Raw genomic sequence first — 26,309 nt, forward strand, 5'->3', positions numbered from 1 at the left:
TAGACAGCAAAACTTCATAAAATTGCATAAATTTTCTTGTCAGAGATTCATGTTCGTATGTTGCATTCAATTTACTGATATATCTTTATCTTCATCCAGTTTCATTCAGACAGGGGTTTTAAAATTATTTCCACAGAGCCAAGTGTTTCATCCCAGAGTCAACTGCATTGTACTTTAGAATGCAGAATGTATTTTATTACAATTTTTAACAATCGTATTTATAGGATTCTGATTAGGCTGAGCTTAAAAATAATAGCACAGTGCAAAGATACATGCATTTGGGTGGTTAACTAGGTGTTGAATAGCCAACATCAAAATGCACAGGTGATGACACAGGCACATAATTATGCATGCAAAGTATCCATATGCAAATTATTGGCAGATTCTTATATTTGTATGCATAAAGGCATGCTTCCTTCTCTTATCTGGAAAGGCTATGGGTTGAACTTCTTCATCTGCTTTTCAAAACAAAAGAGACTCCCGAAATGGAACTTATTAGTGCAGGATGGTCTATATTTCCAGGGCAGCTGAAAAGGTAGTAAAAGCAGAATTATTCACTTCTCTTAAAATTTAACTTTTGCAAATACTTGGATGTTTCATATCTAGAGAAAGAATGTTCCCTTTTGGATACAAATAGCTTGATCCTGCATCCACCCCACAACCATATGGAATGAAATTGAAAACAAAAGCCATTTTCATATCTGCTGTCTGTCTTCATTTAAAAGGTGGAGTCGAGTGAACTTTCCCGTTAACATTCCCATGAACATTCCCATGAATAAGATTTTGTTTGCAACAGAGTCAGACAATTGTGGGCTTTCACATGTGGTGCAGTTGGTACTGATGTGGCCACGTTTGCTGAGTTTTAAAGGCTTGGCATCTATTAGGGTGGAAAATCAAGTGGTTTAAGCTCTTCATCAGCAAAGACCTATGTACTTACCTTACTGAAGAAGGACAAGAGCCTTGGAGAGGAGCTGCACAATATACTCCCAACAACAAAACAAGACCTGTGATCTGTGTTGATACTGATGTGCAGTAACCTGAAGAAACCACATGGAATAACTGTAAATATTTTTTAAACTTATTAACTCATTTCTTTTATTGTATCTGCTAGGAGACAGAAATGGCAGAGCTTTTCCCTGGCATTCCTTTATGTTACATAGGAGATAAAATCTTGCTTTCCTGAACAAAAAGAGTATCATGAGAAAGGTTCTGCTTTCCAGTTGGTCTCCTCAGAGGGGTCAGCTCCCACGGTGTGGGATTTGTTCATACCACAGGAGCTGAGTGTATCCTGGAAGGTGACTCGTCCGACGAGTACAACTGTGGTTAATTCTGCAGACAGAAGGACGAAAGCTCTTGAGAAATACAACAGTACCTCAAGGGTGCACAGATGCTGACTTTCTTGGTCTAGTGAGTGGTTTGCCATAGAATAAGTCAAACTTCCCTTATCACAATTTTTTGTTCTGCTAAAAGAATCACAGAATCACAGAATGGTTTGGGTTGGAAGGAACCTTAAAGACCAGCCAGTTCCAATCCCACAGCCATGGGCTGGGACATTTTCCGCTAGACCAGGTTCCTCAAAACCCCATCCAAACCTGGCCTTGAACACTTCCAGGAATGGGGCAGCCACAACTTCTCTGGACAGCCTGTTCCAGGGTCTCACCACCCTCTGTGTGAAGAATTTATTTTGTATATCTAATCTAAATCTACCCTCTTTTGGTTTAAAACTATTACTTCTTGTCCTATCACTACACTCCCTGATGAAGAGTCAATACCCATCTTTCTAATAAGCTCCCTTTAGGCACTGGAAGGCCACTATAAGGTTTCCTGGGAACCTTCCCTTCTCCAGGCTGAACAACCCCAGCTCTCTCAGTGTGTAAAACCTAAAAACAAATGTAAAATTGCGTAATTTCCAAAGACACACCCACTGTTTATCAGGTAACTTCCGACATACTGTACATTGACTGTGTATCACTGTCGGAAAGCAAGCTTACTCTTGCAAATAGCAGAGACAAGCTGTTCCCTACAAATAGTTATTGTAGCTCTACTAAAGAATTCAATTTTTCCCCTTTCCCTCTCCAGCAATCTGTTCTAGATTGAATTTTTCTTCCTCAAATCTCTGTTTATAGATCTCAAATGCTGACAAGAGTCCACAGATTCTCCTCTTACCAAACAAGCCCTTTCCATAGGATGCAGGGGGTCTTCCCAGGGGCAAGCACAGGATTTCACACAAATAAGGCGGTCTTCTGCATCCCAGGGCCTGACTCAATTTCTGGATTATCTGCTCAGCGGCAACATTTCAGCTGTTTGAGGAGTTTTCAAGCATCCCACAACCTCCGCTGTGTGCACCAAGGCTTTTATTTCACTGTTGGTTCCCCTGCTATGCTGCCAATGACTGACGGCACACATATTCCCCTTGCGAGCACGATGGACTGTGCATAGTTCACCAGGGACACCCCAGCGGTTTGTGAACCGATGCAGGAAATATTGTCAACTATGTGTTAGTGATATATCCCAGCTCTTCCCATGACTCATGTATTTAAAGGTTTTTATTGTTATTATTTATTCCAGCAATTGGTGATGACTGGTGCACACCAAAATGGACCGATAACCAATGTGTGTTTGTTTTAGAATATCCCAGGCTAAAACTCGCTAATTTACTTTTAGGGGACTGTCTGAGAAGTCATTTGGTTAGCCTCTATCACCATATCTTATCATGAAGCTTCAGTGACATCTGTTTCATCAGCATGCACACACTCAGAGCTCAGACACACACATCACCCATGCTGCTAGCATACTCATGCTGATACACCTCGTACCCTCACACATCCACCTTGCACACTCACATCTCACATGCTTACTTCCACACACGTTTTCAGCCTTGCACACACAGACACCTCACCAACCCACATCTCATACACACACGTGCTCACACAAGCCCATGCCTGCTACCACATACAGGTCTCACTCTCACCTTGCATACACTCACTCCCCCAGCACTTTGCATGCACCCAGCCTCCCTGCCCACACAACTCCTGCGATGGGCACTGAGGAAGCTCACACCTCATCCCCAGCCTCCTCCCGTGGAAGTGTCAGACCTGCCTTTTAAAACAGCAACAGAAAAAAAAAATGGCAGTGAAACGGATGGCCCTTGTCTCCTGCAAATATTTAGCACATCAGGAGGCAGTGCAGTGGGGCAGAGAAACCTAATTCGTTTCTTCTAATCAATCAACGTTTGTTAATGAAGCATGACAAACTTTCACTCTCTCTGCCAATAAGGTAAAATGTGATTTAATCACAGCTGATTTTATTGTTACTTTACCAGTCACAACAAAGCAAAACATGAAAGGGAATGTGCCTGTTGATCAGCTGCCTGTAGTCAATAGGAGAAGAAACAAAAGCAGAAGGATCCATCCTCAGTGTCCTCTTCACCAATGTCCCTTTGAGCCCACGTGTGCAGTGGGGCAGCACCTGGCGCTGTTTTCATGAAATGCTGTGCTTGCCTGATCCTAAACATCTAACAGCTTCTGAAGGAGCCCAGCCCGTCAAGCCCAGATTGCTGAAGATGCTTTGTTTCTATTTTAATTGACTCTGACTTCATCGGAGTTCAGCAGCCAACTCTCTGGAGAAATCTGGCTCATCCCATCCTGGGTGCAAGCTAATCTCCCCTTTTTCCAGCAGCCCCCTCTCCCATGGTGGGGCAGGATCACCTCTGCCCATGTGAGCGCTGCAGGGCTCTGGCTGAACTCACATCTATTTGGATGACTGACCACCTTCTCACCGTCTTTCTAGCTTATGGCTAAAACCCATTGTCTGGGCAAAGAGGGTAAAATTAAGCTTTTGAGAGGTGTTTGTCAGCAGAATATTGCAGGTTTTCTGTTAAAAGAGTCATTTACCAGAACACCACGATTCTGGAGCAACTTGTTTGCTGGAATTCAAACTGACAGGTACTGCAGCTAGCTGCAACTTCCCAGCTACGCGTGCAGTATCCTGGATCAGAGAAAAATCCACAAACCGTGGAGAAGTGGTTAAAGCTATGATAATTGCTACAGTCCCGTATTTTTTACCAGCAGTGAAATCAGCCTCTAACTCCTGTATGGAAAGAATTATTCCATACCACTGTCCATTGTTCTGCATCATTACCAGGAAACAGGGTTATTACAAGATCGGGTCTCTTATGTTAACCCTGGGAAAGAAAAGAGATACATTTTGTTTTTAAAATATATTAAAGAAAGAAGAAAGTAAATCCCTTCTGATCTGGTAAATTGCTACTGTACACATTCATTGAAAAAAAGAAAAAGGCTTTTTAAAGAACATCACAAGCATAGCATAAACCAAGTAAAACCGAGAAAAATTGAAGTTAAGGCAGGCACTGTGTGCTCAGCTAAACAGGGGATAGCATATTAAATCTTTTCAAGAAAGCCAAAGCTGATCTGCTCTGTGTAACAGGTAGCACAAGCGCCCTGGAGTCTTGCAGAGCCTGGCAACATTGCCACCATGCCACCATGCCTGGAGTAGGGTCTGTCCTTTGCCTCCGTGGGTTCAGCACATCCTCCAGTGTTGCCTGAGGCAGCCCTGGGGACAGGAGGAGCAGTGAGACCCATCCCCAAGCTCATCCTGTTTCATCCTTCATGAGAAGAGCCAGCAGGGAGCCCTGAGCAAGATCTGGCCCTACGGAGCTGTTGAGGCTTGACAAGTCAGTCAAGATGACAGCCATTACACATGCTCTATTTTACAGAAATGAAATGATAACATTAATAAAACACAACAAATGGGTCATTTTAAGCATCATTACCTCCCTGTGTGACATTCTCACTGAGGCAGGGGAGAAGGAGCTGTTTCCAGGCTGTGCTACATAATGCTTTTTGTTCTGCTCTAGTAATCATTTTCGTTTTTTTTTTCTTTTCTTTTCTTTTTTTCATTTTTTCCTTTTTTTTTCCTTTTTTTTTTTTTTCTTTTCATTTTTCTTTTTCCTTCTTTTTTTTTTTTTCTTTTTTCTTTTTTTTTTTTTTCAGGGGGCAGATTTTCCCTCTCCTGCCACAAAGCCATAAAGAGGAAGGACTGTAGGATGAGAAGACAAATGCTCCCTGCCACTTTTGCCTAAGTGGCCACAACACCGGGCTGTTTGTTCACCTGCCTTGGGTCTTCCTGGCTCCTTTCTCATTGTCTTGAGCGAAACCATGGAGCAAGAAAAAGAGGTGGTTCCCACTAGATGACCAGAAATCCTCCCCTCTGTGTGGGCCCCGACCCTGCTGGCAGGGAAGTCAGTTCTGCATCTCATGGACCAAAATGGAGGAGCAGGCCTGGGGGCTGCCCACCCTGCCTGCACACCTCAAAGTGCCACGGATGGACTTCAGAGAGCAGGAGCTCCAAAACCTTTCCCCGGATCCTGGTGCTTCCATGCTAAGTGATAGGGGCTCACCTGTACCCCACAAGGGACATCCTGGCCAGGTCTGGTGCTTGTCCCCAGGACATACAGCAGGATGGGGCCACCACTGCAGGAGGTTTTAGCCCAAGCAGTGGCAGCACCCTTCTGGGGCCATTAGGCCATCTCCAGTCCCATGCACAAAAAGCATGCGTCCCACCCAGCAGGCTCACACAGCCAGCCAAATTTGCACATGCACACCCATCATACATCTTCTTTTAATACCTCCTTTTCCTCTCACAAACTCCCCGGCCACCCCAGTTGCATGTGACTGTCTGTAGTTACTTGTATGTTGAATCAGAAGCATTTAAATGCACTCTTTGATCCTCTGCTAGAAATGGTAGCCCAACACATTTGGCTGTTGGCAGGTTGTGAGGGACTGTATGTACAGGCCTGTAAAGCAAATATCTTTGGTTTTGTAGAGAAACCCAGCTGCGCTCGCACACGTGCCATGGCACACACTGCATTGAAGTGTGATGACAATCACAACTGAAAACACCAGACGCTTTGAAGGCCCTGTAATTGAAGCGAAAGAAGAAAGGCCTGGGCTTGGAGCCCATAGTGATCAGTACCAGGCCACGCAGCCAGCAGAAAACTGCCTTTTACGGCATTTTACAGACTTTCTAATTGGCTTCCAGGGCTGGTGGCTGCTGCCTGTGCAGCACTGGGAATCGGGGCCACGTGGGGCCTGAGGCTGGTGCTGCCTGAGCACGGAGACATGCCCCGCGGGGCCCTGCAGCTGCTTGGGAAGGCTTCTTGCCACACCGCTGCCCTGCTTCTTGGCCTCAGGAAGGGTGTTTCTGCTGTTGGCAGTGGTTTCATGATGAGACCATGCACACAGGGTGCTGTACCTGTGCCATTTTGGGGGTTTAATGGGAAATCGACAGGCCCATCCCACTGCTGAAGCCACTTGGAATGTGGTTGCTGTGCCACCGACCAGCGCAAGCCTGTGTAAAGGGGCTTGAGCGCTCCTCGTCCTGCCTTGTTTGGTTTTCCCCAGATGAGTCTGCTCTTGCCCTCTCCCTGTCTCTCTCTCTCTAAATACAAGCCTGTACATACCCTATAAGTATGTGCAGACCAAAACATACTCACTTCTGTAGTGTGCTTGTGGTACTGTGTCCTTGTTTCCCTATAGGACTGCATGTTAAAGCTGCCCGTATACACTTCAATATTCTTGAATCCTTTTGCCAAATATTTCTTGGCAGTCTGTTGGGCTGAGTTTGATCCCTTGATGGCAAAATTAGGTGAGACCAATGTAAACCTGCTGTCCAGAGACCTGGTAAACTCAATGCCCCATGTCAAACAGCAGGAAGGACTAACCTCTCTGCTAACATGGGTTCAGCAGTAAAAGAGCTTTACAAGAAAAGCTGAAACAAGGACAGGAAACCTGACCAAGCATCAGTTTGGAAAACCTGGTGGATCTCTGCCCAGACACAGAGAAGGTGCATGGAGAAAGTTGTTCTCCTGTACCTGAAATATGTGTGGATTTGGGGAGGATTACAGCATGTTCCAGGCAAAGTAATCACACCCTTATGGCTTGGCAGAAAGGCTTGAGATATCTATGTTGCTACTTTTATTAGATACAGCTTAATAGAATCTTGCCAGTACTTGCTGCTATCAGTCTTCTTCTTCTCCACCCCTTCTGCTCCACCACCACATTGCTGTCCAAAAAAGCCCCGAAGTATTCCAGTTATTTCAGCTAAGGAGCACAAGTGTAGCAGTGTCTCAGAGGCTTATCCAAGTGGTCAGATATTCCTCCCCAGAAACTCTCCCCTCTTTCCTCACTCCTTGAATCCAAAGCAGGATTTTCTTCCTTGGACAAAAAAAAACACTCAGTTTCTCTCAACTTTCAAATTCAAAGATTTTTTTTACAACAAAAACAACAACAAAATTGGCTGTAACTGGCAAAGGCATCCTGGCTAGTGCAATTGGCTCCTTTCACTCTTCTACTGCTGGTAGGGGTCTGTCTGGAGCTCTCCTATCTCAGCTGTTCTTCTTTCTCACCTGTCAATAGCCACCAGCACTGGGCTCTTGCCTTTTTAAGATCCCATTTTGTCCATATGCACATGAGTATGTCTATGAACTAATTGTACGAAGGGAGCTTCTGGGAAAAGGGAAGGAGACAGAGCATCTTCCCTGAATGTATGAAATTCAGAAATCAGAAGCATCACGTGAAGGACCCTAATAATAATTAAAAAGACCAAACAAGGGATATTGCATAGGCCTGTGTGGTTTTGTATACTCACTTGCAATATAAACTAAGGGCTGCTAGGCTGCAGAGGGCCTCTGGGGAATCTCCACTCTGGGAAGAGTCTCTCTTTGAAGGCATGGCCAAGCTGTGCTCTCCTAACAGTTCAAGACCTGCCCAGAGAAACTCTGGCCCCAGGTTTGAAAATGACTCTTCTAGCTGGAGATCTACAAAGCCATGGCTTTGATAGCAGGCCTGTGGCAGAAACCATGAGCTTATGGTAATTCTGGCTGTTCCATCACTGGAAAAGAATACAGGACCAATTTTCCCCTGATACATTTTCTACCTCTTTCTCAGATTAGTTTGAGGTCAAAAAAATGTGCCCAGCTTCATTGTTTTCCTTAAAAACTGGTTCTATATAACAATATCAGTCTTAACTTGTTTCCATTTTCACAGAGCCTTATTTTTATAATTAACAACAACATTAAATCAAGAGAGCACTTGTTTAACATTTCAACACATTTTTGTCTGAAGTGATTCACTCAGATCATTTTCCTGGAAAAGGTGATTTCTGGGCCTGTAATCCCCTAGGTATGTGTTTCATCTTCCAATATTGAGCTGGTATGGACACATGGAAAGAAAATCTTATCTTGTTGAATAATACCTAATACCCTTTCCAGAAAAAACAATAATGATTTGGCACCTCTCCAGCTATTAATACTTTATGAGTAACTAACTCCTCAATACCCAGAATTTTCTTCCCTCTTCTTCCGTACAGGAACAAAAAGTCCCAGGCAAGAATTGAGAAACCAATCCATTTGCCAAGTTTCTCAAGCACCACGTCAACATGACTGCCATACGTGCTCTTCGTAATAACAAAAGTCATGGTGTATTCCTTGGTATTTATGTGGATATCTCATGTCATTTCATGAGCTTGCTTGTTCTTTCCTCCTCTCTTTGAATTTTTCCTTCAGCAACAGGTATGAACTCTAAGCGCAATACAGGGGATGTATTTAATACACAACAGTTGTTCTCTTACGTGCAAGTGTTGCAAGTGTTTTCTATAAAGAAACCATCCATCACTGCTGTATAATAAGCCACATCTTTTTCTGTATGGTCTCTCCTTGTGAACTGACATATGTGGGGATGAGTATTTTTCCCTGTAAAACAGGGAATGAGCAAATACCAAAGTAACTTCTGGAAGAGAGTTTTTAATTTGCAATAAAATGATTAAAAGTGCCCAGATAACTTATGAGTCTAAATCCCATTTTCAAAAGGAGGCAAGGTCTAGAACAGGAAAGAGATGTAGATGCCTAACCAACACAAATAACCATAATGCTAACGTGTTTTTCCAGACATATATTTGATCTTCAGCCCTTCTCCTGTCCTGTACAAGCTGTACATTCATAATTCCATCAGTGACATTCCCTGAGCTAATACATCCATACGATCACCTCAGAGCTTTTGAAGATCATTCTCACTTCCTGCACAGGTTTGTTTCTTTGATACATATTCTTTCTAAGGCTGGTGACTGGTATGAAAAACACCATGAGCATCCCAAGCCCATAATGTGTTTCATTGCCCACCAAAACAACATGATTCCTAACTAGTCAGCAACTGGTAATTGATTAGTGGCAATTTGTCAAACCACATATGTTTTGTGAAAATACTTTTGATTCTAGAAACATTTGTCAGCCCCAGACTGAAGCCTTCTGGGTGATTCTGCAGGATCAGTATCTCCTGGGAGCACCCTGGTGGGCAGCAGAGCTCTGGGTCAGAGGCATGGTTCCCGGGCTCCGCTGCACTGCTGGGCATGTGGCAGCTTTTGTGGCTCCAGAAAGGATAGGACTGAGGGGTTTCTACATGCCAGGTGCCACAGGATGCTGCAGAGTCACCTCTGGCACCATTGAACTTCAAACTGGACAACACTGAGAAGAGAGCACTCCCATAGTGCGATATGGCTGCTGCATTTGCTTTCAGAAAATGGGAAAAGCAATGCTCTGAGCTTCTGAGAACAAATTACGTTCAGAGTTTAGTTTCTACAGGAAAGGTAAAACTTCTGTAGTCTCTGTTCCATTCTGGAACAAAAACTGTCTGGAAAGGTCAGGATTTCCTACAGAGAGAAAATGCCAAGTTTTGACCCACATCAGCCTTAAACTGCTTTATTAAAAATAAACAATCAAACAACAAAAAACCACGTTTTTTTTTTTTGTTAATAATTCCATTTCAGAGCAAGGATTGCTAAATATTCTATGGAGACTGCATCTTCAAAGCTCTTGTTCCTTATGAGGATATTTCAAATATCTGCACCCACTTCCTTCACCTGGCAGCTCCCTTCCCCTCAGACTGTGTGATACGTGGCTGTTCTGGGGGATATTTCTGCCCAGGTATGGAACTGTCACAGGAAAAGAAATGTCAGTCTATCTGATTAAACCAGAATTAAATGAAATTGTAATGAGAAATGTGTGGCCAAAAAATGCTGTTGTGTACAAACAGAAAAGGACCTAACTGACTTTTTCAGAACACCTGAGGGAATTAGCTACATTTTTCCTAATGATGTAGAAGGGAGATGTATGGTCAGGTCCTACTGAATGCATGGGTTTCTTAATTTTTCCTAGCATGAAGTGTGGTTCTCTTGCTATTGGCAGGGGACCTGGTTCTCTCCTGCTTGCTCAGGGGCTCTCACTCCTGTGTAAAGTAGCCTCAAGATGCATCTTAGGCTCCATGAAAGTATTTTATATTCACCTGCTACTTCCAAGAGCAAGGCACTGAGAAAGTGAGCCTTCTGCCCTGATCAGAGAAGGGTGGCTGATGGGGAGTTAGGGAGTGGTCAGAAAACTGGAATTCATTAATTTCCAAGGCTCTGAAGAAAAAAAAACACAAATTTTCAAGATATTGCAGGCAAGCAAAATCCTTTCCCCTTTGTACATTTTTGCCTGAGATTTTGCATGTTGTCTTTGAATGTGGCAAAAGCCCCCCTCTTCTTCTTCCATCCTTCCCTAGGAAAAGGAGCCCAGCACTGATGAGGGCAGGCTCTTCTGCGAGCACCCAGCACCCTGCTCCGAGCTACCAGAAAGTGGGTGGCCGTACCTGCTGGTGAGCCTGGGCTTTGGACATCTCCTTTCCACCTCAGCTGTGCTCTCCCTGCTCCCTGTTCTAAAGTCCTGTGTTGTGGTCAGCACAGGTAAAATACTGGGTGTATAAATAGCTTCCTCCCACCTGAAGCTGCAATTTTTTTCTTTCTTAATTCAGCAACTAGGGTGTTCGAGTGGAGGATGTGAGTCTCACCTACTTATCACCGTTGCCTGCACATAATCAGATATTTTCAGTAAAGAAGATCCAGAATCCTTTGTGGACCTTCTTAACAGGTCTTAACTCCCAGCTTCTTGATACCTGCAAGTGAGCAATTCTGCTTGCAATAAAAAATAATCTCCCAAGAGGACCTCTGATCTTAAAACAAATGCTGTTTAATTCACCACTCATTAGGAGTGTATCTGGATTGATTTATTGAGCACTCCTGACCCCAAATCTTTTGAACAGCATTCCTTCACGATTAAGTAGGGAATGGATTTGGGCAACACTTCTGGCAGGCAGACTGGGAGAACACAAGTGATTCTTAAAAACATTCATATCATGTAACCTAATGAAAATATACTACATGTTGGCATGCATTTGGCCCAGACCAGAAAGGATATGTTTTCCAGCCAGAGCTCAGGTAACTTCTGTAGTAAATAGGGCCAGAACAATTCATTAATTATACATTTGTGGTTGTCTCACCTTTGTGTATTTTGGAAATATGCAGCCACATTCAATCAATCAGGGAAACGGCAATATCTGGGGGTCCAAAGGAAATCAATGTTTTTGGTAAGTACACGACAGGCCAGGGCAGCAGAAAGCATTATATCCTCTAGGGGATCAGTTTCTACTTGCTGCTTAATATTCAAAGAACAGAGAAATGGAAAAAAATATCCCAAAAGTCTTTTATAAGTGACTGGCTACAGATGAATGCTTTCTAGATGAGAAAAGCAAACTTTCTTGCTAGTTGCACCCAAGTAATTAAGAGCATGAAGAAACTTGGCCTCTGTTCTTTAAGCATGTAAACGAAACAAAACAAAACAAAACAAAACAAAAAACTTTGAATTTTGTAATAAGAATCAAAAGAGTCCAAATTATAACCTCCTACCATGTGCCTTGCCATTCTCATTTGACTGCAAAAACAAGATGAAGCCATGGCTGATGCATGGAATGGGCTGTTGGCTGCCTGCCTTGTTTGGCCAACGAAGGTATATGCAGTAAATCTGGTATGTGCCTTCCCTGCTCTTCTGGCTTCTGGTGAGCAGGAGAGTGCAGTATCTGGCTTGTCTCTCCCTGCAGAGATCCAATAGCAGAGAATTTGCCAGAATATTTGCATGCATATAAATCATTAGGAGCAAATGTTGCTTTAGGTGGCACTTGAACACTAAGCAATGTCATCAGCTCTCATGACTTATCAGAAGATTTCCAATAACATTTTACTCAATATTCCTGCTTTGGGGGAAAAGCGAACGACTATTTTAAACCAGACCTCATGATTGCAGGAGATTAGAGAGCTGGGGAAAGGCTTAATTAGTGATTTTTGAGGATGTAGACTGGGTTTATCCCAACTGTTTTTTTTCCACACACTTAACTGGCCAAATCGGATGCCTATTTCTGATGGGTTTCTTCCATGCTTAGCAGAGAGCAAGGCCTTGCAGAAAGCATTGCTGCACAGTGTTGGCAGATTCCTGTGAACCTGCTCCATCACTCGTGTCTGGACACACAGAATGAATAGTTTCCCAAAACAGGGGCAAGGCCAGGCTGACTCCTCCTGTCATTGCATCGGGGTTGGCGGGGATGGAGAAAGACAACCTGCATAGCTAGGAAGGGTGCACATATCTCCTTGGGCTTTCCTGCATGCAGGTTCCTGAAACAACCTGTGGCTGTCCTCCTCCTCAAAACATTGCTCCTGGGAGAGATGACAAAGCCACATGGTGTCCTGGCCACTTGTAGAGTTTGTTGTGAAGCTGGTTGTGTTTCCCATCCCATCATAATGTGCCCTGCTTTGGTAGGGCCTGCAGGCTTCTCCTGAGACACGAGCAGGAGTCCCAGCAGAGATGACTGGGAGCTGCCCACCTCTGCTCACCGTCCCACCCAGGGAACAGGACTGCTCTGTGCTGCAGGCAGGGGGGGAATCCTGCACTCAGTAGGACCTACACCCCTGAGAGCAACACAAAGCCATTAATTACTTTGCAGTGCTAACAACAGGTGACAGAAAAAGCTTTATATCTTACACCTGCTTGCACGGAAAGTTTGTTCACTCTTCTGAGACCTTTCCAAGGGGCCACACAAGTGGCGAGCTGAAAAAAAAAAAAAAAAAAAAAAAAAAAAAAAAAGCCAGTTTCAGCCAGATCTGCCTCTCGCTTGTGCCTTCTGGATAAAAAAATATGTGGTACATGAAAGAACCCTTTGAAGTGACTGATGTTGATGCTGCAGTGCATTTGGGAGAGCACACAGAATACTGCTGCTGACGGTGTCAGGCAGCAAGGGGGGCTCTTCCTCCACCCGCAGGGAGAAGCCGGGGATATCTGAGAGCTCTTTCTGTATATCTATATTTAAGGGAGTGGGTAAATTTAGACTCTGCTGAAACAGGAGAACGGTTCATGACACCAGGGTGAGCAGCAAACAGCATCTGCCTCTCTGCAGCGGGGCTGCGTCCTGTCTCGCAGCGTGTCTGCGGCATCGAGCCTACCTTTCCCTGGGTGGCTGCTACAAATTACTCTGACTGTGGGGCAGTTTTCTGACGTTGGAAAATGCTCTTCGCAGATGCCAGCAAGTGGATTTATTTTTAGCCCAAAGAAAATTTGTGATCTGGGGTCTCCTGAATAAAACACGCAGCCACCTCTACGGTAGGTGGTAATTTTAACAGCGATTTGCAGTTTCTTCTTTCTTCTCTCAGTGGCGAAACAATTCAGTGTGCTAGAGACAAGTCTTCCACACAGAGCTGTCATAAGGTAATTAGAAAGAAAGGGAAAAAGAGCATCATGAAAAGGCAATAAAGAGAGGAAAAAAAAAAATCAGCTTTGTGTCATGTCCAGAGCTGCTGGAAAATCCACATCATAAAACAGACTGACGGTTGGTGGAAATTTCCTCATGTTAGGGTATATTTTAAGCATTATTTAGAAAACAAATGCTTAGTCTACCTGTCCAAGGGTGTAACAAAGAACAAAATCCAGCCTACCTCCTCCCATCAGACCAAGAGGCGACCACACTACCACCTTGCTGGTGGGCACCTGCTGGGGCTAAACCCCTCCAGGAGCAGCTCTGCTCACTTGCAGGCAGGCAGCAGAGGCACTTATCTTATGGGACAGCAAACACTGCAGAGGCTGGGAGCTGGGGTCACCTGGCAAAGAAGCAGGATGGTGTTCGTGTGTGAAGACAGCAGGAAAGAAGAAGAGTGAAGGAGATGCATGGGGTCACCTCTGAGCCTTGACCCTGTCATCTTCCTGTTTTAAGAAGGGAAGGCTCTGGGGCACAACTCAGCCCGAAGATGAATTCAGGCTGTTCAGCCGGAAGCATTTCCCCATTCAAAAAGTCATGAGTCCTTCTCAAATATTCCTGTGTGATTAAAAAAAGGAAATGCAACCACTTTATAAGTTTGGGGTTATGGGATTAGGCCCATAACAGCTTAACTCAGCTTTAGGGGCCTGATCCTGCCCCAGTGAACACCATGGGAGGTCAGTTATCAAGACACAGGAGGTAAGATAAAGGTCTGTACGAGTTACTATTTTTAACTCTTAAAGCTAGTCTTATTGGGCCCAGCCCAACTTCAGCTGAAGTCAATGAAAGGACTCCTGCTGACTTTAATGGGAGTTGGATTGGCCCTATTGTCCTTTGCTGAGCAAAGTAATTTCAAAAGGTCAGGAGGTGAATTAAAGGAGAAAAGGAACAACTGCATTGATAAGCTATATTCAGCGTGCTCACCTTATAAGGAAAAAGTATTGTCTTAGGTGGTGGGAGTAGTTCAAACTAGTTCTTGTAGACTCTGGCAAGGATAAAAAACTATGTTGTTTCTCAAAATGAAAATAAAAATAAAGTGAAAATGAAAGTTGCTGAGTTCTGATTTGATGATCTCCCAGTGACTTCTATCTGCTCAATTTGCAGATGAAACCATCACCAAAGTTAGATGCCAATCTCCATGAAACCAGCTTAGGGCTGGTGTAATTCCAATGATGTTAATGGGTTTCTTCTTTACTGACAATGCTGTGAGAGCTAAAATAAAGTGCTGCAATTGCAATTGCTTTGGCTGCAGTTTGTCTTGGGCTGTGGACATCTTGCTCCACTTTCAATATGGTTGCAGATGAAGCAAATTGGTTGTCAAAGTGGCAGGGGAAAAATGAGGAAGAGGAGGAGGATTAGTTAGTGAACGTATTGATGGTGTAAAAATGAGAGCAGTCCACAGCTAACTTTCCGAATGCTGCCTTGGTTTTGATGGACTGAGAAGACACAAAGGAGAGAAAACCTCCAGTGTGTTTTCCAGTTGAGCCTCTGTGAACCTTCTGGGTTTTGACTTACTTTGGGGCCTCTCCAAGTTAAAAAACTCAGGTCACAGGTTTTATCACCTTATTCAGCAGATGAAACGATAAAACGAAAAGTTGCTATTTTTACACAATACCTTTTCAGAGCCCAGTAGCATTTTAAATTGCAGACGTCTCCCTCAGAACAGCTCTCATGCACTAGATGTTGGAAGATGCTGCCGACAATCAACTTCACAAAAACTTTTCTTTTCCAGATTATCCCCCTCCCAGAATGCTTTTTAGGATCCAAGCATTATAAAACCTGCTGCCTATCTTGGGAAATGGCTGGAGGAGTTTGGTTTTGATTTTTAGCATTGTCCTCACTAAATGTTTCATGCTGTGAAATTCAGATAGTCTGCTCTCATATAGGCAGTAGCAATAGGAAAATTAAAGTTTACCTCCCCCCCCTCCCCAATTTATTGCCATTTTCAATATTAAAAAAATTCTCTACCAAGCTGTGATGAATCAGACCCATCTTTCCAGCAGATGGTTAAAACTAAAGGGGGAGAAGGATGGCTTCGTTGGGCTTGTCCACGAAGCCCTCCGAGCGGTTCCCTTTGCTGGCAGGTTCACAGCCCGGCGCTCAGCAGGTTCTGGTCATCAAGGAGCTCACCCTTCCCTTCAACCTCGCCTCCCACCGGGCAGGAATTCAGTGCATGAGCAGAGGTCAGTGTTACTGCCATCTTGCTAAAGGCATCCAGCTTTCATTCACAAAACAAACCACTTTACTGACTTAAGGGCGAAAAGCAAGTAACCCGGCAGAAAAAACGCACAAAGATTGCCTATGAAGTGAGAACCAGTTTGTATAATACCAGTCGCAAAAGGTTTGAATCAGACATTGACATAATATATTTTTAAGCAGCTTCTTAAGTGAGAATCAAGGAAAGATTATTTTGCCCATGTCTAAGCTTAATGGCACACTTACACAAATAAGATGAGAAACTGCAGCTGCAGAGAACACTTGTGCTGCCTGTTGCAGTTTACAGAACAAACATTTGGGATCTATCTGGCTAATCATGATATATTTTTCATGTAATCATCTGTTTATGCTTCTTTGGTTTATATTTCATGGGACCGGGCTGTGTGCCAAGGGGCTGGGGGCTGAAGTCGGCAAACATCCCCCCAGACCCATGGGACCCTTGGCGGGACCCACAGCCCCAGCTGCCCCAGCCCCAGACCCACATGGGAACAGGACCCCTGGTCCTCCTGCCCCCACACCGCTATCATTCCATCCTTTAGGATGCAGGGTGCTTGGGCCATGTGGATTAAACCCTCCCTTTCTTCCCACAGCCTGTCCTGTGCTGGAGCCATGGACCAGGCACACGCGTGCAAGGACATCCATGTATGCCATTTAGCCTACATTTTAACCAAAAAACACATGGGGAATGACCCCCGGACCCACTTCCAAAAACCAGCCTTGAGAGCCTGCTAAAGCCTCCTGAAATACACGTGCAGCAGCAACCTGCTGCTACTTTTATAATCAGAAGAAACAAAACCAGGGTGAAATTTTGGCTGAGCAGCCTTTCAGGCACTGGGAAGGGCTGGCTGCAGACAAGATCTGCCGTCTTTCTCCCATAGAGGGAGCACAGCTTTTCCAGAAGACGCTGAAGCAGATGCACTTCTGTGGCCATTGCGAAGTCAGAGATGAAGGAAAGAGAAAATCCACACGGATGGGAAAATAGGAAGCAGTGCCAAGGGAAAGGAAATGCAGAACGGACTTGGAGATATGGTTTAGTGGAGGACTTGTTAGTGTTAGGTCAGAGGTTGGACTCGGTGATCCTGGAGGTCTCTTCCAACCTAGATGATTCTGTGAGCCCACAAACACGCAGCCCCACAGCACTGAAATGCTCATTACTCTGGTCACTGAATTTACCCATTTTCCTGAATTACTGGCAAATAAATAGTATCGTGTCAATTCTTTCTTCTCCCTCAAGTAACTGTCCCCGCAGCTCCCAGGCCCCACAGTCCATAGGGTGGGTCCATGCCCAGGACTAGGAGGAGCAATGCCAGCCACAGCCACCTCCAGCCCCTCACAGCTCTCTCACGTTCAGACAGCCAGGGCCCTACCTCACCCTGAAAGCAGTCGGGTTGGGTTTCTGGTTAGAAATGAGGAGCCCTGTAGATTTATTTTTTGCCCTGTTCAGCTCTATTTCCCAGCTTCAGCAGCATTTGTGCAATAGTCATGAAGAACTCCAGTTACTTGGAGTGGGTGGGTGGGGTGAGAGGAAGCCAGGAAGACCTCCAAGGCCTGCAGCGGGTATCCCTGCCCTCAACACTTCCAACCTGAAAGGCCGACGTGCAGGGTCTGCAGCTTCTGCAGCTCCCAACAAACCCCAAAGGGCAGTGCTGCAAGCGGGACTGCTATGTGAGGCAGAATGGTGGCAAATCTGGTTGAAAAGGGCAAGAAAGCACTTCTCCGGGCAGTCTCTGTCCTCCTGGAGATGTTTGCTTCACCCACAGCCTCATGGGCTGTGATGTCCCAGCTCATGCACTTGTAGAGAAATTATTTTTCATCCTGTATGGAGCTGTTACATGGTACAAATGGTTCGCTTGCATCTCGGACTCTTTCAGCCAGAGCCTGGAGGCCTTTTCCCCATTTTGGGCATGTTAAGTCCCATGAAGGTGTCAGGGATAGCTGAAGGAGATAAAGCTATATCCCAGAGAGGCTGATGGTTGCTGTGCTGGCAATTTTTTTCCTTTCCCCAGTCATTTTTAGGCAAGCCAGGATGTTCCCATCTCAAATCTCTGCCTAAAAGCAAAGGCCCAAGTTGCTTAATATTCTGGGTGTTGAGGGAAATTCAGATCCCTGCAGTGGGATATGTGCCTACAGAAACCCTTTGTACTATTTGAGACTCTCCATAACATTTGAGTGGATTCAAATTTTCTCTCTCTTTTTACAATAGCAACATGAGAAAGTGCAAAGCCTCACGTATCTGATGATTGCACAAGTGGGATTTGGGGTGTGGGGGGGATTATTTCAGTCTGATCTTTCTCCATTATTTTTTATTTAACTCTACATTCTTCTGTTCAGCTCTCTTTCAGTGAAAAGTGCAAACAAAAAGAAGTGTGTTGGGAACTGCACGTGAAGGGGAAGGTCCCCAGGACACCATGGGTGCTGGTGGCACCCAAAGGAGCCAGCTTTGCTGATGGTCTGGGGGAGGAATGTCCTCGTGTTATGGGACGGTGATGGATAGCCACCCGCCTCTGGAAACGCCAGGTCTACGCGGACAAAAAATAAATCTCATACGAAATACGTGCTTTCATGGATCATCTAGCCAAGGTGAACTTTTTTTTATATCGTATTGCACACTAGGAAATAAAAAGCAAACTGCACTGACAGTGCCCTCTCGATGGCAGATCTTTATGTGTTTTCCAGAGTCTTTAATTCTCTTACTTCAGAGCCCCTCTCGCTGTGGATTTATGATATGTTTCCTGCCTCCCTCCTCCTCATCTGTTTCCCCAGCTCTCTTACTTGAACTACTTTAAAGTGACATGCTGACACAAACCCACACGATGGAAGCTCTGGACTGCTTGCTCAGCCTTTGCAAAGGCCACCAGACACACAGAGAGGACAAGGAACATGCAGGTGACATCCTGAAGGACATCTTGAGCAGCAGAGTTCACCCATCCTGCAGAAATGGCAGTGAGTTTCTCAGCAGCTCCCTTCTGTTGCCTTTCTGCTGGGCAGAGGCTTTTGGAGGAGTCACAGTTCTCAGGGCTGTGTCCATTCACCTCTGAAATGATGGGGCTGTTCCCTCTCGCCTTCAAAAGGATGCAGGTAGCCCAGCTGCATCATTTTAGGTAAATTTCTTGTTCCTCGTTAGGGCAACCATAAGCTAAATCTCAGGTGTTCCCCATGTAAATGTGGAGCTACATCTGGAAAAGCTTCCTTCTGCCAGAGTCTGGACTTTCTCTGTCCCTTCATCCCCACATTCGGGATGCCACAGCTACGTGATGTTACAGTTATTATAGCCCTTCTCCCTACCTACCAGTAGAGTTTAAAACTTAAAAAAAAAGGAGTATTTTCAGCATAATACTTTTCAAATATTTATGTGAAAATATAGATCTGCTTTTTGATCTTCTTGTAAAAGCCCTTGCCAGAAGTTGTCTATAAGGAGATGAAGCATTTCCCAGTGTTAGCATTACTCTTAGAGCTCACTATCAAGATTAGCAAGGTAGCAGTTCTTAAAGAGGGCCCTGGAAAGTCATCACAAAACTTCAGTGCTGTGGGAGCACACCCTCACACACTTTTGCAAGGCACTGTGTATTTGGATTATTTCAAACATCTGCCACCTACAGTAAAAATAGTCATTGATAAAACCAGTTCAAACACAGCACAATGTGTTTTGGTCCTTTTATTTTGCAGCACAGACCAGCCATTATTTTAAAAGAATGAAGCACAACTTCCAGAGCTGCAAACTCATGTCTGCAACTGTATCACTGGTTTTAAATAGTAGGTACCTGTACTTCGAACATTTTGCCTAATCCCTCGGAGTCTGCATGTGCTTGTGCATCCTATACCATCCTGCAGCAATGAGTCCCACAGAGCAACTCCATGCTGTACAGAAAGATGCTGCCTCTTGCTTCCACTAAACCTCCTGTCTGGAAATTTCACAGGGTCCCTTCGAGTTCTCATATCATATAATTCTCATATATATCATATCACTGTTCCCCATCCATCTTCTCAACATGATCTTACAGCAATCTGGTGACCTTCCAGGGCTCTTTGAATGTACATAAAGAAGCAAAATCTTAGATGGAAACAGTTCAGAGGTTCAGACTTCCATACCATACTTAAGCCACCAAGGGAATAAAGGTAAACCCGTTTTCAAAGGGACCATAAAACAGGAGAGATGGACAGTCTGCCTGAAATCTCTTTCAAGTGCATCATGGGTGTAGGCACATTTCCGTGGGCCAAAGGCCTTTCCCATGCTTTTTGGTCAACTAAAGCTGGATACACATCTGTTAACCCAGAAGGACAATTTTCTGAAGAGTTTGCTCATGCAAATAGCAGACTTTGTCTTTCCTGTGAGCACAGGATAGGGGCAAATGCTCACGAGGTGAATGCTGACACCCACCCAGGTTCATTATCAACTGTGGGCTAAGCAAGGGGTGAGTAGGACCACATGTCTATGGTGCAAATCTTTGCCCATCTGGCTTTGTTGTTGTTTTTTTTTTTTTTTTTTTTTTTTTTTACTTTTATTTTTGGTGACATGGCCCTCTGTAGGTGGCACTGTCTGGGTATGAATGGCTGAAGCCAGAAGAATATTAAAGTTTTCACATCATGCTAACTTGGTAGTGTACAGCTGGGATAAGTCTTGAGTGCATGTTTCTTTCTGCAGTTCACAGAAGGGACACTCAGCTTTGCAGTCAATATCAGCTTTACAGTCACTGGAGGCTTTCAAGATGTCTTTCGAGATATTTTGCAAGCATTAGATAGAAGGCTTTTGTTCTCTATTTATGTGGATGGGAAAAGAGAGGCAGAGTGGTGAAGTTATGTGCTACAGCACAGCAACTTGTTACTCCCACCAGGGGTGACATTTCCTCTCTCCTCTCCTCTCCTCTCCTCTCCTCTCCTCTCCTCTCCTCTCCTCTCCTCTCCTCTCCTCTCCTCTCCTCTCCTCTCCTCTCCTCTCCTCTCCTCTCCTCTCCTCTCCTCTCCTCTCCTCTCCTCTCCTCTCCTCTCCTCTCCTCTCCTCTCCTCTCCTCTCCTCTCCTCTCCTCTCCTCTCCTTTCTTCCCCAACCTACACACAGCCTGCTGACACCCTATAATTGTCCACAAGTGGGGCAGTCTGAAAGGCACTCTTTGAATCACAGCCTTTCATGTCTCTGGCAAATGGAAAAGCAGACATCGATATATGATGAATATAGTGAGAATTGTATTCTAATTGGAAATAAGACGTATATTACCTTGTACTGGATCAAATAACATGAAGGATTAAAATGGCTGTGCTGAATAATTGAGATCCCAGTTGTATAATTTTTCCTATCATTTTAAAGTCATGCCACGGAACCAGCAATATTCCACTAATAAAAAAAATGTTGCTCATAAAAAGGAGAAATATCAAAGAGCCATCGGTGAATAGGAGCATTAGAGAGAGACGCAGAAATTTTCCCACTCCTCACCTTTCTGCGTGTGCAAGTACCAGGCTATTAAGCTTTGATTCTTTCAGAAACTTCCAAAGACAGAGAAATTTGTGGCAAGCAGCTGCTGTACTCATACAAGCACTTCAGGTGTATGGCAGGGCTGGAGATTTTCTCTTTACCCTTCCACTCTTCAATGCCACATGCAATTGCGGTGCTGTGCAGTGCAGAATTAGCAAGGGCTGGCAAAACTCAGCTTGATAACCTGAGCAATGGCTGCATCCAGCTGCACACCTGGGGGTTCAAAACTAGTATTTATGAGGGTTAGGCCAAAATCATCCAAAGGGATGGTTTTCTAAATCTAGGTGTTAGTAAACAGATTCCTGTTTGTCCTCAGTATTGCACGAAGCAAAGGGCTGTAGCCATAGGCATGCCTGAAGCCTCTGTGTCATATTACCAGTAGCTTGAAATTCAGACTGCAGCCTCTTTTAAAAGATAGTATTTTTCCAGAAGTGTTTATTTTAAATTTAGAGCTGTTATTGTTATTTCTGCTCAGTGGTGTAAAAGTCCAGTTGGAAGAGTTTTCTTTCCTCTGCATTGAGGTTGAAAATTCCTGGAAAGCCATGACAATATTCGGCATTCATGATTACACAGACAGACATATTTCATGAAAATTGCATAGCCTTTTAATACAGGATTATGAATGAGCTCTAATGTTGAAATTATATTAGATTGAATTTCAGAACGTATTTAACATATTTCCATACAGCAACCTTGGGATGTCTTTTCAATAACAGTGATTATTACGGGCAGGCTGTTTTTTATGAAAACATTTGTTCAGGGTGGACAAGGCTTCCTGAAAAATGTTGTACATCTTTATGGCTGACGTTTTAGTTGTTTTGAATTAACTTTTTTCACAGCCAGAATGAAACGTTTCACCATATAATTCTTCATGCATGTCTTCAAACAAACCTGGAGACTTTGCTGTGAATTTTCTGAACCGTAACACAATCTTGGGTATGAAAACGCTTTGTGAGCTGGAGGTGAGCATTTTGTCCCAAGTTATCCTGTTACTCTCAAAACATAAATATTCTTAGCTAACGTCTGGCTTTTAAAAGCAGCATTTCCCTCAGCTGATTTGAAGGCATCTCTAAGTATCATCTTGTAAACAACCCCAGCCTTACTCTTCTGCAGCCCTTACTCTGTTGTCTGCTTGGCCCACGAATCGCAGTGAGGACAAGCTCTTTGGTTCCTGAATCAAGTGGAACAGAGGCCAGATTCTTCCTTGCATAATGGCAAACACATTAAGATGATGTATCGCCCAGCATAGCACATACATTTGGAAAGCAAATGCCAACGGGACAATCTCTGGGACTCCCAACCTTTGGGATCTGCCTGTAGGCACCTCCCAGTCTGTCCTCATGGCTGCTGACCTGGTGTGGCTCAAGGACGGCCACCTGGACCAGTGGCTTAGTGCTGCCATTTTGTCCTTTCTTCCTCCCTTTCAGGAAGTGGCAGAGTTTGTATTCCATTTCCTCTAATATCTGTGGCTTAAAATGTAGTTAACTTGGAGATGTATCCACTAGGTAAGGCTCAAAGTCAGGGAGCATGTGTTTGGCAGTTTATATGTTCTCTGCCAGGGCCGGTGGACTTGCTCCTCTGTCCTCTCTTGCTGCCTTTAAGAGAACATGGGTTATCGGGCTGTGTTGATGCTGTTTTTTTGCCTCTCATTCACACTGGTGGTGTCAGTCGGAAGTAACCCTACAGAAAACACTTACATTGTGCCAGCGCAAGGCACTGAAAGGCTTTCCCTCAACCATTAGCAAGTTTGATGGCTCTCATTAGTTCAGTCATTGGAGAAAAGAGATGTGTGTTTCCTACACTGGTGGTATAAATGCGCCCCTCACTTTTATACTACTGGAAGAAATGTGTATTTTCAGGGGTAAAACAGTAATCCATTCACGGCATGCTTCTGAAACCAACCCTATTTTATTCACCTCCCTGAAACGGTCAGAGCTGTGTAACTGGATGCCACAGCCCCTATACTCCTAACACCTAATAGAGATTCTTTGAAGGGATGTTTTGAAGACATTTGAAATAGGAAGCTATGTGCCCTATCCTCACTGCTGTTGTGAAACTCTAGGTGAGCCCACATAGATGTGGATTTTTATTACAGTTTAACATTGCTGAACACCAGCTTGCTGGTTAAGAATGGGCTGAATCATCTAAAACTGGCTTTTATTTTTGCCCTCTAACTTGACCCGCAGAATGCACCTACTAATTAAATATCAACAGGAAACAAATGTCTTCACCGAGTGAAAGCAGTTATCTATGGCAATTTTGGTTTGTGGTGAAAAAGCAAGGATAAAAACAGCCCACAGACAGAAAGTCGCATACACTTCTAACAAAATAATGTTATAAGCTTTTACGTGGCCACCCAGATAGGGATATAATGGCTGAAGATGCATGGTTTCTCCAGAGCAGATTTGATAACCTCTAGGAGACCATGCTGTTTCAGCTGAGCTGTCCTCAGGTAGGACAATTCCCATCCCCTTAAAACGACCAGGCTTGGTCTGTCAGCAAGCAGAAGCAAAGCTCTGCATCCCCCTCAGTCAGTCTCGGCCCTGCAATGCAATGCAAAAGGAAAGGAAAACTGTATAATAAAGTGCCTCCATTTGCACTGATAGTAGGAACCTTTCTCACTTTTTGTCTTGCTACTCTGTATCAACTTCTCAAGGATCCATTTCTTCCATTTCTGTGGTTTTGTGGGTTTTTGTTTGCTTGTTTGTTTGCTTGATTTTCCCACTAATGACTTAGAAGGAAACCTGGCTTGGAGAAATCTCCACAGCCTGAACAGCTGAGCCAAATGAAAGATGAAATAACATACCTGAAGGGCAGAGGGAAACCGACCATCCCACGTGGCTCCTGGGTGTAGGAAAAGTGCTGCTCCTCTACGGCCAACACGCTTTCAGACGTAACCCACTACTGGGCACTGTCTCAACCTTTGAAGAAATCACTTTCCACTGTAAACATTGACTGCAGTCAATGCAAAATATTTATTCCTCTCATTTGAGGATCCCCCACATGCTTTGAGGTATTTGAGTTCGTAAGTGAGAATACCAAATATTATTCCTGCTGCATGTACGTCAGTCAGCTCTTGGATGCCCTCCCTCTATGTCATGGTGTCAGTAAGGATGAGTTAAGCTGCCCTTTGGCCAGGCTGCTGTTTGGTTTAAAACATTAGATTTGGGTGTTGCTAAAAGCACCTCCCACCACCGCTGTCCTTGTTTTCCAAAGTAAACAGCCTCTGGCGTCTTGTGACCTGAACAGCCCCAAGTGTCTGACGTTGGAAAACAAAAAATATTTGATTTGCAAAGAAAATCTGCAGCCTAAATTATTTGGGGCACTGCTTTCCTTCCTCAGCAGGATGCTGGAATGTCCAGGCTTGGGTAGGATCTGCTTACATGCCACAGAAGTACACAGGAACGTATTTGCCCTTTAATGATATATTAGGCAATGGTTTTGAGCTGGCAGGCTACTAAAAGCCCTAGCCAAACAAAGATAAAATTGCAATTTATCAACAGAGAATACTGAATTCATGGTCACTTGTGACTGCTGGACTGGTGCTAGCCCACAAAGCTGGAGTTGGCAGTATGGAGACAACAAATTCTGAGGTTGTTTGGATTATTTTTCAGTTTAGGAAAAAGCTTTTCACATCTTTTTCCTAGAAACTGTTCAAATTAGGAGCTAGGTAAAGAGATCGCCTTTCTCAAGATCCACATCCATTCCAGCACCACTGATGTTCTCAGGGATACTGCCACAGTGATCTCTGGGAAGTGGCACCAGCAACAACTAATTTCACAAAAAAACAGTGAGCAGCAAAGAAATGGGAAGGGATGCTGGCTGTTACAGACCCAGCCAAATGTGAAGTGGTGCTCTGGAGGTGAAAGGCTCTCGACGCCATTACAGACCTTCTAAGTTTCTCAGTCCCAGGAGTGTGCTTTCAAGGGAAGAAAAACCTGTTTCAGATCATGCCAGATATTTTCTGCACTGCCCAGCAGTTATACCTGAGGATGTTCTCCAGATGTTCGCATTTGTATGAAACATACAATAATAAAGCTGTAAACTGGAGGAGACAATAGCCAGACTGCAAGAAGAAGGAGCGGCCTGGAAAAACATGAAAACTAACTAGCCCACACACAAAATCAACTTGTTCGTTTTAATGGGATGATAAAGACACATTTTATTTGCTTTTCTAAAGAACTACTTTTCCCTGCAAAGTGGGCAAACAAAAATTGCTAAGGTTCTTCTATTGCCTGTAAGGGATTGTTTGGTTTTTAGGGAACAGCGAGTCCTTGCACCAGGGCAGACAAGAAGGGAGACGTATGGAGTCTGAAACCATATGAAATCCCAGTTCTGAGAGTTTTTAGACTACAGTGAGAAGAAAAAAAAACACAAACTACACCATTGTCTGTAGTGCCAGCTACTGAAAAATAAAAGAGAATAAAACCCCTGCAGCAAGTGAAAAGGAAGGTGATGGAAACAGATCTGCTATATGAAAACAGTAAAATTTTCTGGCTAGAAGAATTTAGACCTCTGATATCATCTGTACCAAAGCTATAAAGAGCACTAAATGAGATTGCCCTGGCTAAGACATCTGCAGAGTGAAATGTCTTCAGTGTTCAAAAGCTGTCTAACAAGAGGTGAATAAAACAGGAGTTTGAAACTGGGAGCTTTTTCTTTTTTTATTTCTGGAACCGGTTCTCCTTTTCTACTGGCCTACGTTGGCCAAGCGAAAGGTCTAAGGCTGGCTATAAGTCCTAGGAGGTCTCTGGGGAAGGTCTCTGAGTGTACTATTTCTGCTTAATTTGGGCTGCTCGAGCATGTCCTGATCCCAAAAACATGTGGACATAACTGAGACCTTTTTGCTTAGTGCATTTAATATTACACTGGTGGCCTGTATAAGGTTTTCAGGATGTCACATGCCTCCTCTGCATGGAGTTTGGCCATTCCAGTGATTTG

The 26,309-nt window shown here is 44.2% G+C and overlaps 1 long non-coding RNA gene across 1 annotated transcript; it reads right to left on the reverse strand.

Moving 5' to 3' along the window:
* Positions 1–173: 173 nt before the first annotated feature.
* LOC309873772 lies at positions 174–24,444 on the reverse strand. The gene is made up of 3 exons (XR_014316732.1): positions 24,175–24,444; positions 938–1,037; positions 174–527 (listed from the first exon to the last, which is right to left on the reverse strand). It is a non-coding gene; the product is annotated as an uncharacterized lncRNA (long non-coding RNA).
* Between the last annotated feature and the right edge of the window lie 1,865 nt (positions 24,445–26,309).

Source organism: Aythya marila (assembly GCF_965140915.1).
Source record: "Aythya marila genome assembly, chromosome: 1".
NCBI classification, from domain to species: domain Eukaryota; kingdom Metazoa; phylum Chordata; class Aves; order Anseriformes; family Anatidae; genus Aythya; species Aythya marila.